Genomic DNA, 14,314 nt, shown 5'->3' on the forward strand with positions numbered 1-14,314 from the left:
TCTGCTGTACAAGCGGGGCAGTTTGGAGATGCAAAACAGAGGTGTGACAGCGCCATCGCTGGTGGCAGGGTGTACTCACAGCATGACATGTTGACATGGGCAGTTTCTATTATAAATGTAGAAATTGGAATTTAAAATGGGAGCAGTTGGCACAAAGTGCGCAAGAATGTTATGTTTTTAAGATATTATAGATCGACATGTTATGGCTTTGCAGCTTTTTATTGCCAAACCTTGCTGATGCCAACTGTGCAGAACAGCACTTAGGTTGATAAGAGAAGCATCGAGGACCTGGTAACTCATCAACAATTCGTTAGATGCTGCCTAGATGGGTTTCAAAACCCTGTGGGTGGCGACAGGGACCGTAGACTGAATGGAGCAAAGTAGTTACCGGATCTGAGGAATGAATAACCTCCATCTCCTCAGACTGTCACAAATGCTTTACACACAATGAATGGCTTGTCAAAGTACAGTCACCGCTGGTAAGTGTTCAAATGAGGCATCCATTTTGCAGTCAGCAAGATGACTCAAACAGTCAATGAGATGAATGTTGGCTGAGTGAGGAATGTTGGGCCGAGGAACACTGGGGAGAACTCCCCCTTGCTCTTCTTCCAATTGTGGCTGTGGGATCTTTAGCATCCACCTGAACAGACAAACGGGACTCTTGGTTTAACGTCTCATCCAGATGGGCGGCATCTCCAACAGTACTGGGACTGGAGCCTTGGCCTAAGTTATGGGTTCAAGTCTTCAATGAGGATCAAACCCATGAGCTGTTGACTCAGAGTGGAGAATCAAAGCAACCAAGACAAACTGACATTAGACCACAGATGAAAAAGAGCTAAGAGAGCAAGTTGGAAATAAATGGATACTGGAGCTTAGAGTTGAGAGACGGATGACATGTCAAAGGAGCTTTTTCGTGTATCCTGTGCCCGGTTACAACAATAGCAACAACTTTTATTTATATAGCACATTTAACGTAATAAAACTTCGCAACAGGAGTATTATAGGACACAAAATTTGACACCGAACCACATAAAGATAAATTAGGGCAGATGACCAAACGCTTGGTCAAAGAGGTAGGTTTTAAGGAGTGTCTTAAAGGAGGAAAGAGAGTAGCGAAGTGGACAGGTTTAGGCAGGGAATCCAGAGCTTAGGGCCTAGGCAACAGAAGGCACGGCCACCAAAGGTTGAGCGATTATAATCAGGGTTGCTCAAGAGAGCAGAATTAGAGGAGCGCAGATATCTCGGGGGGTTGTGGGGCTGAAGGATATTATAGAGATAGGGAGGGGCGAGGCCATGGAGGGATTTGAGAACAAGGATGACAAATTTGAAATCGTGGCGCTGCTTAAACGGGAGCCAATGTAGGTCAGCAAGCACAGGGGTGATGGGTGAATGGGAATGGTGCGAATTAGGAAAGGGGCAGCCGAGTTTTGGATGACCTCAAGTTTACGTAGGGTGGAATGTGGGAGGCCAGCCAGGAGTGCGTTGGAATAGTCAAGTTTAGAGGTAACAAAGGCATGGATGAGGGTTTCAGCAGCGGATGAGCTGAGGCAGGGTGGAGTCGGGCAATGTTATGGAGGTGGAAGTAGGCGGTCTTTGTTATGTTGCGGATATGTGGTCGTAAGCTCATTTCAGGGTCAAATATGACACCAAGTTTGCGAACAGTGTGGTTCAGGCTCAGACAGATGTTAGGGAGGAGGATGGAGTCAGTGGCTAGGGAACAGAGTTTGTGGCGGGGACCGAAAACAATGGCTTCATTATGAGGGAGGTGCTTGGAGCACCCTTCCCAGGTGTGTGTGAGATATTCAGCTCTTGAATGGGTGTGGGCTTCAGAGATAGTTAATAATTGCTCTGCTTCCTACAGGCTGGCAACATGCTAGGAGAGGTCATATCATGTGCATTCCAAATACTGGGCCAGCGAGGGTAGGGGATAAAGTAATTTATAGACAGAAGCAGAATGACACGAGACTAAATAAAAGTTTCATCCTGGTGGACATATTGTACAGTTTCAAATGGGACATCTCGTCACTTTGTCTGGTTCTGTAACTGGTTACCTGACAGTCGATCTACAACACAGTCAAAGTTTAGTATTTTGAGTGAATAAAGGCCGTGTCATTACACCTAAACAATGGCATCTTTCTCTATAATATCAAGCAATATTAGAGATAACAATTGAAGCGGGTTTTAAGCTGGGCATCCTCCTCTCAGTCCTGTATAGGATGGATGGGTGGGTGGTAGCTAGCCACACAGATGGAGACATAGTGAGGGACAGATATATAAAGACACAAAGAAAAAGAAATGCAAATAAATTTACAGAGAAATAGATATATGAATGGATACATAGATAGGCAGTGAGTTGCACAGATAGAATATCGATAAAGAAATAAATAGATCGACAGAAGCATAGGTAATGAGATAAATAGGTAGAGCCACAGATAGATAGCCAAATATATTGTGCATATATATATATTTATGGATAGATCGATAGATAGACATACAGCGAGAGATAGGTGGAGTGATGCTGAGAGGGTTGGATCGATATTACTTTGTAGATGCCAAATAGCCAGTGTAAGAAACATTGTAAAAGGTGAATGTGTTGTTTTGCATACAGCTGGATGGATTGCCAGGGTGAATCAATGTTTGTGTCCAGTTCGTGTTGTTAATATGGAAAAGGCTCAGTGTCAACATGAAGGTGTGGAAATCTCAGTGCACTGACTCCTGATACACTGCAGGATGGGACTGTGGACCAGCGGCTATAATAATGTAAAGGGGGAGGTGGGCAGTAGATGGAAATCTCCATGTACTGACTCCTGATATACTGCAGGATTGGATTGTGGACCAGGGGCTATAAAAATGTAATGGGGGAGGGGGACAGGAGATGGAAATCTCAGTGTACTGACTCCTGATATACTGCAGGATGTGACTGTGGACCAGGGGCTATAATAATGTAATGGGGAAGGGGGACAGGAGATGGAAATCTCAGTGTACTGACTCCAGATATACTGCAGGATGTGACTGTGGACCAGGGGCTATAATAATGTAATGGGGGAGGGGGACAGGAGATGGAAATCTCAGTGTACTGACTCCAGATATACTGCAGGATGGGACTGTGGACCAGGGGCTGGAATAATGTAATGGGGGAGGGGGACAGGAGATGGAAATCTCAGTGTACTGACTCCTGATATACTCCAGGATGGGACTGTGGACCAGGGGCTATAATAATGTAATGGGGGAGGGGTCAGGAGATGGAAATCTCAGTGCACTGACTCCAGATATACTGCAGGATGGGACTGTGGACCAGGGGCTATAATAATGTAATGGGGGAGGGGGACAGGAGATGGAAATCTCAGTGTACTGACTCCAGATATACTGCAGGATGGGACTGTGGACCAGGGGCTATAATAAAGTAATGGGGGAGGGGGACAGGAGATGGAAATCTCAGTGCACTGACTCCAGATATACTGCAGGATGGGACTGTGGACCAGGGGCTATAATAATGTAATGGAGGAGGGTGACAGGAGATGGCTTAATATAAAAAATCACGGAATTGGGGGTAATATTCTGGCATGGATAGAGGATTGGCTATCTAACAGAAGGCAGAGAGTTGGGATAAATGGTTCATTCTCAGACTGGCAATCAGTAACTAGTGGTGTTCCGCAGGGGTCAGTGCTGGGTCCCCAACTCTTTACAATCTATATTAACGATTTGGAGGAGGGGACCGAGTGTAACATATCAAAGTTTGCAGATGATACTAAGATGGGAGGGAAAGTAATGAGTGAGGAGGACATAAAAAACCTGCAAGGGGACATCGACAGGCTAAGTAAGTGGGCAGAGATTTGGCAGATGGAATACAATACTGGAAAGTGTGAGGTTATGCACTTTGGCAGGAAAAATCGTAGAGCAAGTTATTATCTTAATGGCAAGAAACTTGAAAGTACTGAAGTACAAAGGGATCTGGGGGTCCTGGTGCACAAAACTCAAAAGGTTAGTATGCAGGTGCAGCAAGTGATTAAGAAGGCCAATGGAATGTTGGCTTTCATTGCTAGGGGGATAGAATATAAAAATAGGGAGGTATTGCTTCAGTTGTACAAGGTATTGGTGAGACCGCACCTGGAATACTGCGTACATTTTTGGTGTCCATACTTAAGAAAGGACATACTTGCTCTCGAGTCCGTACAAAGAAGGTTTACTCGGCTAATCCCGGGGATGAGGGGATGGACATATGAGGAGAGGTTGAGTAGATTGGGACTCTACTCATTGGAGTTCAGAAGAATGAGAGGCGATCTTATTGAAACATATGATTGTGAAGGGGTTGGATCGGGTGGATGCGGGGAGGATGTTCCCGATGATGGGTGAACCTAGAACTAGGGGGCATAGTCTTAGAATAAGGGGCTGCTCTTTCAAAACTGAGATGAGGAGGAACTACTTCACTCAGAGGGTGGTAGGTCCATGGAATTTGCTGCCCCAAAAAGCTGTAGAAGCTACATCATTACATAAATTTAAAACAGAAATAGACAGTTTCCTAGAAGTAAAGGGAATTAAGGGTTACGGGGAGCGGGCAGGAATTTGGACATGAGTCTAGGTTCGGATCAGACATGGCCCTGTGGGTAGCGGAGCGGGCCCAGGGGCCGTGTAGCCTGATCCTGCTCCTATTTCGTGTGTCTAATTCTGTTAGATTCAGGAGATGGTTCTGTGGTAGTGGATTGGCGGTTAGGATCAGATCAGCCATGATCTTATTGAATGGCGGAGCAGACTCGAGGGGCCAATTGGCCGACTCCTGCTCCTATTTCTTATTTTCTTATGTTCTTATGGCAATCTAAGTGTACTGCCTCCAGATATACTGCAGGATGGGACTGTGGACCAGGGGCTATAATAATGTAATGGGGGAGGGGGGCAGGAGATGGAAATCTCAGTGTACTGACTCCAGATATACTGCAGGATGGGACTGTGGACCAGGGGCTATAATAATGTAATGGGGGAGGGGGGCAGGAGATGGAAATCTCAGTGTACTGACTCCAGATATACTGCAGGATGGGACTATGGGCCAGGGGCTATAATAATGTAATGGGGGAGGGGGACAGGAGATGGAAATCTCAGTGTACTGACTCCAGATATACTGCAGGATGGGACTGTGGACCAGGGGCTATAATAATGTAATGGGGGAGGGGGGCAGGGGATGGAAATCTCAGTGTACTGACTCCAGATATACTGCAGGATTGGACTGTGGACCAGGGGCTATAATAATGTAATGGGGGAGGGGGGTAGGGGATGGAAATCTCAGTGTACTGACTCCAGATATACTGCAGGATGGGACTGTGGAACAGGGGCTATAATAGCGTAATGGGGGAGGGGGACAGGAGATGGAAATCTCAGTGTACTGACTCCAGATATACTGCAGGATGGGACTGTGGACCAGGGGCTGTAATAATGTAAAGGGGGAGGGGGACAGGAGATGGAAATCTCAGTGTACTGACTCCAGATATACTGCAGGATGGGACTGTGGACCAGGGGCTATAATAATGTAATGGGGGAGGGGGCAGGAGATGGAAATCTCAGTGTACTGACTCCAGATATACTGCAGGATGGGACTTTGGACCAGGGGCTATAATAATGTAATGGGGGAGGGGGGCAGGAGATGGAAATCTCAGTGTACTGACTCCAGATATACTGCAGGATGGGACTGTGGACCAGGGGCTATAATAATGTAATGGGGGAGGGGGACAGGAGATGGAAATCTCAGGATACTGACTCCAGATATACTGCAGGATGGGACTGTGGACAAGGGGCTATAATAATGTAATGGGGGAGGGGGACAGGAGATGGAAATCTCAGTGTACTGACTCCAGATATACTGCAGGATGGGACTGTGGACCAGGGGCTATAATAATGTAATGGTGGAGGGGGTCAGGAGATGGAAATCTCAGTGTACTGACTCCAGATATACTGCAGGATGGGACTGTGGACCAGGGGCTATAATAATGTAATGGGGGAGGGGGGCAGGAGATGGAAATCTCAGTGTACTGACTCCAGATATACTGCAGGATGGGACTGTGGACCAGGGGCTATAATAATGTAATGGGGGAGGGGGGCAGGAGATGGAAATCTCAGTGTACTGACTCCAGATATACTGCAGGATGGGACTGTGGACCAGGGGCTATAATATTGTAATGGGGTGGGGGCAGGAGATGGAAATCTCAGTTTGTATGGACACCTGGTCTGCTGCAGGATAGTCCAATTAATCCCAAACTTCCCCCATAGTCCTGAAAATATTTCCTTTTGAAGTATATTTCGATTCACTATTGAAAATTACTATTAAAGCTCCTTCCACCTTCCTCTCAGGCTGTGCATTCCGTATCACAACAACTCGCTGCATTAAAAAGTCTCCTAATTTCCCCTCTCTTCTCTTTGCCAATTACCTTAAATCGGTTTCCTCTGGTTAATGTCCCTCCGCCAATGGTAATTGTTCCGATTTATTTGCTCTATCTAAACCCTGTCTAATTTGGAAGACCACTAGTATCTCTTCCCACATCCCAAAATAACAAGCGAGCGTACAAGAGTTTCATCCTGAACATTGCTCAGACTTCATGGGACCACTCGTCAGTTTTGTAACTGTTTGTTTGACAATCGAATGTCAGACTTCAGCAGTTTGAGTGAATAAAGTCGTTACACCAAATCAATGGCGTCTTTTTAACATCAAGCCTTACAGATAAGAATAGAGGCCTGGGTGGTGCAGCGGGTTTTACGCTGGGGTTCCCCTCTCAGTCCTGTATAGGATGAATGGGCGGGTGGAGCGGTAACTACTCATTAAAGATATAGCGAGAGTTAGTTATATAGAGCTACACAGATGAAGTGATGCAGATATAATTACAGAAATAGACAAATAGATAAATAGATAGATATATAGATAGGCAGAGTGATGCCTATAGAGATAACAATAGAGATATAGGCCCAGTAATTCCTCTCCCAACGCGTGAGTACGGACGGGGTACTCACGCGTGTGCCCGGAGGAATTGCCGGTTTTCAGCATGCACAGCGCATGCAGGAAAAACCGGCATTTCCTCTCCTCTGACCCAAGGGGTTAAGAGGCTGAACGCGTGCGCGCAGGAGTCTGCGTGTGCGACTTGGATTTCCTTTATTTTTAGAGAGTTGCGCATGTGTAAAGGCCTCCGGTTTTTACGCATTGAAAAACCACACGTAAGTTCTTAGTTTTACAGGTAAGTGGTCTATTAATACAATTTATAAATGTTTTTTCCACAGGTTTATTATTTTTAAAGAATTTACAGTAAGGTAAGTTTAGTTTTAGCCCCGATTTTTTATATAATAATTTTTTTCAAATTTTAAAGTTATTGTTTAAAATAGCTTTTTACAGTTATTTATGGTTCATTTAAGTAGTGCAATGTTTTTTTAAAATTTTCTTTCAAGTTTAAGTAGTGTTTTGGGGCCAGGAGTTTTCATGAGTTTGACAGCTCTTACTATCAAACTCATGAATGAACTTTTGCAACCTCCCATTGGTTGCCCTGTGCTCACGTGATCCCAGCTGGCTCATCGCACTAAGTACGCCGCTGGGTCACACACGCACAGCGCGGCAGGACCTCAAGCGGGCCAGTGAGAGGAAATGCAATGCGGGCAACGATTCAAATGTCAGCGCGCCGGGTAAGTGCACATCGGGGGCTTGCACGCGCGGCAAGCTCCCGATCCTAATTTCAGGGCCATTAATTGATTGATAAAAGAATAGATAAGAGATAAATAGGTAGATTGGTAGATATATATAGATAAATACAGATCGATATACATATACGGATAGATAAAACCACAGCAACTTATTTAGCATTGAGGTAGTTAGATAGATAGATAGATAGACAGACAGATAGAGAGACAGATAGATAGATAGATACATAGACAGATAGACAGATAGATAGACTGATAGATAGATAAATAGATAGATAGATAGATTGACAGTCAGATAGATAGATAGATAGATGGATAGATAGATTGATTGACAGATAGATAGATAAATAGATAGATAGATAGACAAAGGGACAGGTAGAGAGATAGGTAGATCGATATTAATTTGTAGATGCCAAATAGCAAGTGTAAGAAACATTACATAGAAACATAGAAGATAGGAGCAGGAGCAGGCCGTTTGACCCCTCGAGCCTGCTCCACCGTTCAATGCGATCATGGCTGATCATCCAAATTCAGTACCCTTTCCCTGCTTTGTCCCCATATCCCTTGATCCCTTTAGCCTAAAGAAATATGTCCAACTCCTTCTTGAATATATTTAATGAATTAGCCTCTACTGCCTTCTGTGGTAGAGAATTCCACAGGTTCACCACTCTCTGGGTGAAGAAATTCCTCCTCATTTCTGTCCTAAATGGCTTACCCCTTATCCTTAGACTGTGACCCCTGGTTCTGGATTCCCCGACCATCGGGAACATCCTTCCTGCATCTAGTCTGTCCAGTCCTGTCAGAATTTTATAAGTTTCAATGAGATCCCCTCTCATTCTTCTAAACTCCAGTGAGTACAAGCCCAATCGACCCAATCTCTCCTCATACATCATACCTGCCATCCCAGGTATCAGCCTGGTGAAACTTCGCTGAACTCCCTGCATGGCAAGAACATCCTTCCTCAGATATGCGACCAAAACTGCACACAATACTCAAGGTGTGGCCTCACCAAGACCCTGTACAACTGCAGCAAGACATCCTTGTTCCTGTACTCAAACCCTCTTGCTACGAAGGCCAACATACCATTTGCCTTCTTAACCGCCTGCTGCACCTGCATGCTTACCTTCAGTGACTGGTGCACAAGGACACCCAGGTCTGGTTGCACTTCCCCTTCTCCCAATCTATTGCCATTTAGATTATAATCTGCCTTCCTGTTATGTTGATTGAAGGATAAATATTGACCAGGACACCGGGGATAACTCCCCTGCTCTTCTTCGAAATAGTGCCATGGGATATTTTACATCCACCTGAGAGCGCAAACGGGGCCTCAGTTTAACGGCTCCAGAATATTAAATTCCAGCCTAGTTATAGGGGTTATTAACATCAGGTCTCGTTGGACTTCCCCTTCTCCCAATCTATTGCCATTCAGATAATAATCTGCCTTCCTGTTTTTGACACCAAAGTGGATAACCTCACATTTATCCACGTTATATTGCATCTGCAATGCGTCTGCCCAATCACCCAACCTGTCCAAGTGATCCTGGAGTTTCTCAGCAACCTCCTCACAGCACACACGCCCACCCAGCTTTGTGTCATCTGCAAACTTAGAGATATTACATCCAGTTCCCTTGTCTAGATCATTAATATATATTGTGAATAGCTGGGGTCCAAGGACTGATCCCTGCGGTATGCCACGAGTCACTGCCTGCCACTCGGAAAAAGACCCGTTTATTCCAACTCTTTGCTTTCTGTCTGCCAACCAGTTCTCTATCTAAGTAAGTGCCTAGCCCCCAATCTCATGTGCCTTAACTTTACACGCTAATCTCTTATGCGGGACCTTATCGACAGCCTTTTGAAAGTCCAAATACACCACATCCATTGGTTCTCCCTTATCTATTTTACCAGTTACATCCTCAAACAATTCCAGCAGATTAGTCAAGCACGATTTACCTTTTATAAATCCATGTTGACTTTGTCCGATCCTGTCACTGTTTTCAAAGTGCTCTGCTATTACATCTTTTATAATTTTTTATAATCTTTTTTACATTGAAAATGGCGAATGAGTTCTTTTGCATACAGATGGAAGGCTTGCCATGCTGAATTATTGTTTGTTTGCAGTTCGTGTTGAGTATACAGAAAAGGCTCCGTGTCAACGTCAAGGTGTGGAAATCTCAGTGTATTGACTCCTGATATACTGCAGGATGGGACTGTGGACCGGGGTTATAATAATGTAATGGGGAGGGGGTCAGGAGATAGAAATCTCAGTGTACTGACTCCAGATATACTGCAGGATGGGACTGTGGACCAGGGGCTATAATAATGTAATGGGGAGGGGGTCAGGAGATGGAAATCTCAGTGTACTGACTCCATATATACTGCAGGGTGGGACTGTGCACCAGGGACTATAATAATGTAATGGGGGAGGGGGGCAGGAGATGGAAATCTCAGTGTACTGACTCCAGATATACTGCAGGATGGGACTGTGGACCAGGGGCTATAATAATGTAATAGGGGAGGGGGACAGGAGATGGAAATCTCAGTGTACTGACTCCAGATATACTGCAGGATGGGACTGTGCACCAGGGGCCACAATAATGCAATGGGGGAGTGGGGCAGGAGATGGAAATCTCAGTGTACTGACTCCAGATATACTGCAGGATGGGACTGTGGACCAGAGGCTACAATAATACAATGGGGGAGGGGGACAGTAGATGGAAATCTCAGTGTACTGACTCCAGATATACTGCAGGATGGGACTGTGGACCAGGGGCTATAATAATGTAATGGGTAGGGGGGCAGGAGATGTAAATCTCAGTGTACTGACTCCAGATATACTGCAGGATGGGACTGTGGACCAGGGGCTATAATAATGTAATGGGGGAGGGGGACAGGAGATGGAAATCTCAGTGTACTGACTCCAGATATACTGCAGGATGGGACTGTGGACCAGGGGCTATAATAATGTAATGGGTAGGGGGGCAGGAGATGTAAATCTCAGTGTACTGACTCCAGATATACTGCAGGATGGGACTGTGGGCCAGGGGCTATAATAATATAATGGGGGAGGGGGGCTTGGAGATGGAAATCTCAGTGTACTGACTTCAGATATACTGCAGGATGGGACTGTGGACCAGGGGCTATAATAATGTAATGGGGGAGGGGGGAGGGGGGCAGGAGATAGAAATCTCAGTGTACTGACTCCAGATATACTGCAGGATGGGACTGTGGACCAGGGCCTATAGTAATGTAATGGGGGAGGGGGACAGGAGATGGAAATCTCAGTGTACTGACTCCAGATATACTGCAGGATGGGACTGTGGACCAGGGCCTATAATAATGTAATGGGGAAGGGGGACAGGAGATGGAAATCTTAGTGTACTTACTCCAGATATACAGCAGGATGGGGCTGTGGACCAGAGGCTATAATAATGTAATGGGGGAGGGGGACAGGAGATGGAAATCTCATTTTGTATTGACACCTAGTCTACTGCAGGATAGTCCAATTAATCCCAATCTTCCCCCATAGTCCTGAAAGACATTCCTTTTCAAGTATATTTCGATTCACTATTGAAAATTAGTATAAAATCTGCTTCCACCTTCCTCTCAGGCAGTGCATTCCGTATCACAACAAGTCGCTGCATTAAGAGGTCTCCTAATTTCCCCTCTGTTCTGTTTGCCAATTACCTTAAATCGGTGTCCTCTGGTTAATGTCCCTCTGCTAGCGGAAACACTTCTGATTTATTTGTTCTATCTACACTCCGTCTAATTTTGAAGACCACTATTAAATCTCCCCGCACCCCAAAATATCAAGTGAGTGTACAAGAGTTTCATCCTGAATATTGCTCAGTCTTCATGGGACGTCTCATCAGTTTTGTAACTATTTGTTTGACAATCGAATTTCAGACTTTAGCAGTTTGAGTGAATAAAGTCGTTACACCAAATCAATGGCGTCTTTCTCTTTAACATCAAGCCTTACAGATAAGAATAGAGGCCTGGGTGGTGCAATGGGTTTTACACTGGCATTTCCCCTGTCAGTCCTGTAATGGGTGAATGGGTGGGTGGAGAGGTAACTACTCATTAAAGAGGTAGCGAGAGTTAGTTATATAGAGATACACAGATAAAGAGATGCAGATATAGTTATAGAAATAGACAAATAGATAAATAGATAGATATATAGATAGGCAGTGTGATGCCTATAGAGATAACTATAGAGATATAAATTGATTGATAGAAGCATAGATCAGAGATAAATAGGTAGATTGGTAGATATATAGAGATAGATACAGATCGATATACATATACGGATAGATAAAGAGACAGCAAGTTACTTAGCGTTGAGGTAGTTAGATAGATAGACAGATAGATAGATAGACAGAGAGATAGATAGACAGATAGATAGACAGATAGATAGATAGATAGACAGATATAGATAGATAGTTAGTGGATAGATAGATAGATAGATAGATAGATAGACAGATAAAGAGACAGATAAAGAGACAGATAGAGAGATAGGTAGATCGATATTACTTTTTAGATGCCAAATAGCAATTGTAAGAATCATTGTAAAAGGCGAATGTGTTGTTTTGCATACAGCTGGATGGATTGCCATGGTGATTCAATGTATGTTTGCAGTTCTTGTTGAGAATATGGAAAAGTCTCAGTGTCAACATGAAGGTATGGAAATCTGAGTGTACTGACTCCTGATATACTGTAGGATGGGACAGTGGACCAGGGGCTATAGCAATGTAATGGGGGAGGGGGGCAGGAGATGGAAATCTCAGTGTACTGACTCCAGATATACTGCAGGATAGGAATGTGGACCAGGGGCTATAATAATGTAATGGGGGAGGGGGGCAGGAGATGGAAATCTCAGTGTACTGACTCCTGATATACTGCAGGATGGGTCTGTGGACCAGGGGCTATAATAATGTAATGGGGTAGGGGGACAGGAGATGGAAATCTCAGTTTGTATTGACACCTAGTCTACTGCAGGATAGTCCAATTAATCCCAATCTTCCCCCATAGTCCTGAAAGTCTTTCCTTTTCAAGTATATTTCGATTCACTATTGAAAATTACTATGAAAGCTCCTTCCACCTTCCTCTCAGGCAGTGCATTCCGTATCACAACAACTCGCTGCATTAAAAAGTCTCCTAATTTCCCCTCTGTTCTGTTTGCCAATTACCTTAAATCGGTGTCCTCTGGTTAATGTCCCTCCGCCAGTGGAAACACTTCTGATTTATTTGTTCTACCTGCACTCCGTCTAATTTTGAAGACCACTATTAAATCTCCCCGCACCCCAAAATAACAAGTGAGTGTACAAGAGTTTCATCCTGAATATTGCTCAGTCTTCATGGGACGTCTCCTCAGTTTTGTAACTATTTGTTTGACAATCAAATTTCAGACTTTAGCAGTTTGAGTGAATAAAGTTGTTACACCAAATCAATGGCGTCTTTCTCTTTAACATCAAGCCTTACAGATAAGAATAGAGGCCTGGGTGGTGCAGCGGGTTTTACACTGGCATTTCCCCTGTCAGTCCTGTAATGGGTGAATGGGTGGGTGGAGAGGTAACTACTCATTAAAGAGGTAGCGAGAGTTAGTTATATAGAGATACACAGATAAAGAGATGCAGATATAGTTATAGAAATAGACAAATAGATAAATAGCTAGATATATAGATAGGCAGTGTGATGCCTATAGAGATAACTATAGAGATATAAATTGATTGATAGAAGCATAGATCAGAGATAAATAGGTAGTTTGGTAGATATATAGAGATAGATACAGATCGATATACATATACGGATAGATAAAGAGACAGCAAGTTACTTAGCGTTGAGGTAGTTTGATAGATAAATAGTTAGTGGATAAATAGAGAGATAGAGAGATAGAGAGATAGAGAGATAGATAGACAGATAGACAGATAGGTAGATAGATAGATAGATAGGTAGATAGATAGATAGATAGATAGATAAAGAGACAGATAGAGAGATAGGTAGATCGATATTACTTTTTAGATGCCAAATAGCAATTGTAAGAATCATTGTAAAAGGCGAATGTATTGTTTTGCATACAGCTGGATGGATTGCCATGGTGATTCAATGTTTGTTTGCAGTTCTTGTTGAGAATATGGAAAAGCCTCAGTGTCAACATGAAGGTATGGAAATCTGAGTGTACTGACTCCTGATATACTGTAGGATGGGACAGTGGACCAGGGGCTATAACAATGTAATGGGGGAGGGGGGCAGGAGATGGGAATCTCAGTGTACTGACTCCAAATATACTGCAGGATGGGACTGTGGACCAGGGGCTATAACAATGTAATGGGGGAGGGGGGCAGGAGATGGAAATCTCAGTGTACTGACTCCAGATATACTGCAGGATGGGACTGTGGACCAGGGGCTATCATAATGTAATCGGGAGGGGGACAGGAGATGGAAATCTCAGTGTACTGACTCCAGATATACTGCAGGATGGGACTGTGGACCAGGGGCTATAATAATTTAATGGGGGAGGGGGCAGTAGATGGAAATCTCAGTGTACTGACTCCAGATATATTGCAGGATGGGACTATCTATCTATGTATCTATGTATCTATGTATCTATGTATCTATCTATCTATCTATCTGTCTGTCTGTCTGTCTGTCTGTC

Source organism: Somniosus microcephalus, chromosome 4, assembly GCF_052327205.1.
Source record: "Somniosus microcephalus isolate GS21.2 chromosome 4, FLI_Smic_1.0, whole genome shotgun sequence".
Lineage (NCBI taxonomy): Eukaryota > Metazoa > Chordata > Chondrichthyes > Squaliformes > Somniosidae > Somniosus > Somniosus microcephalus.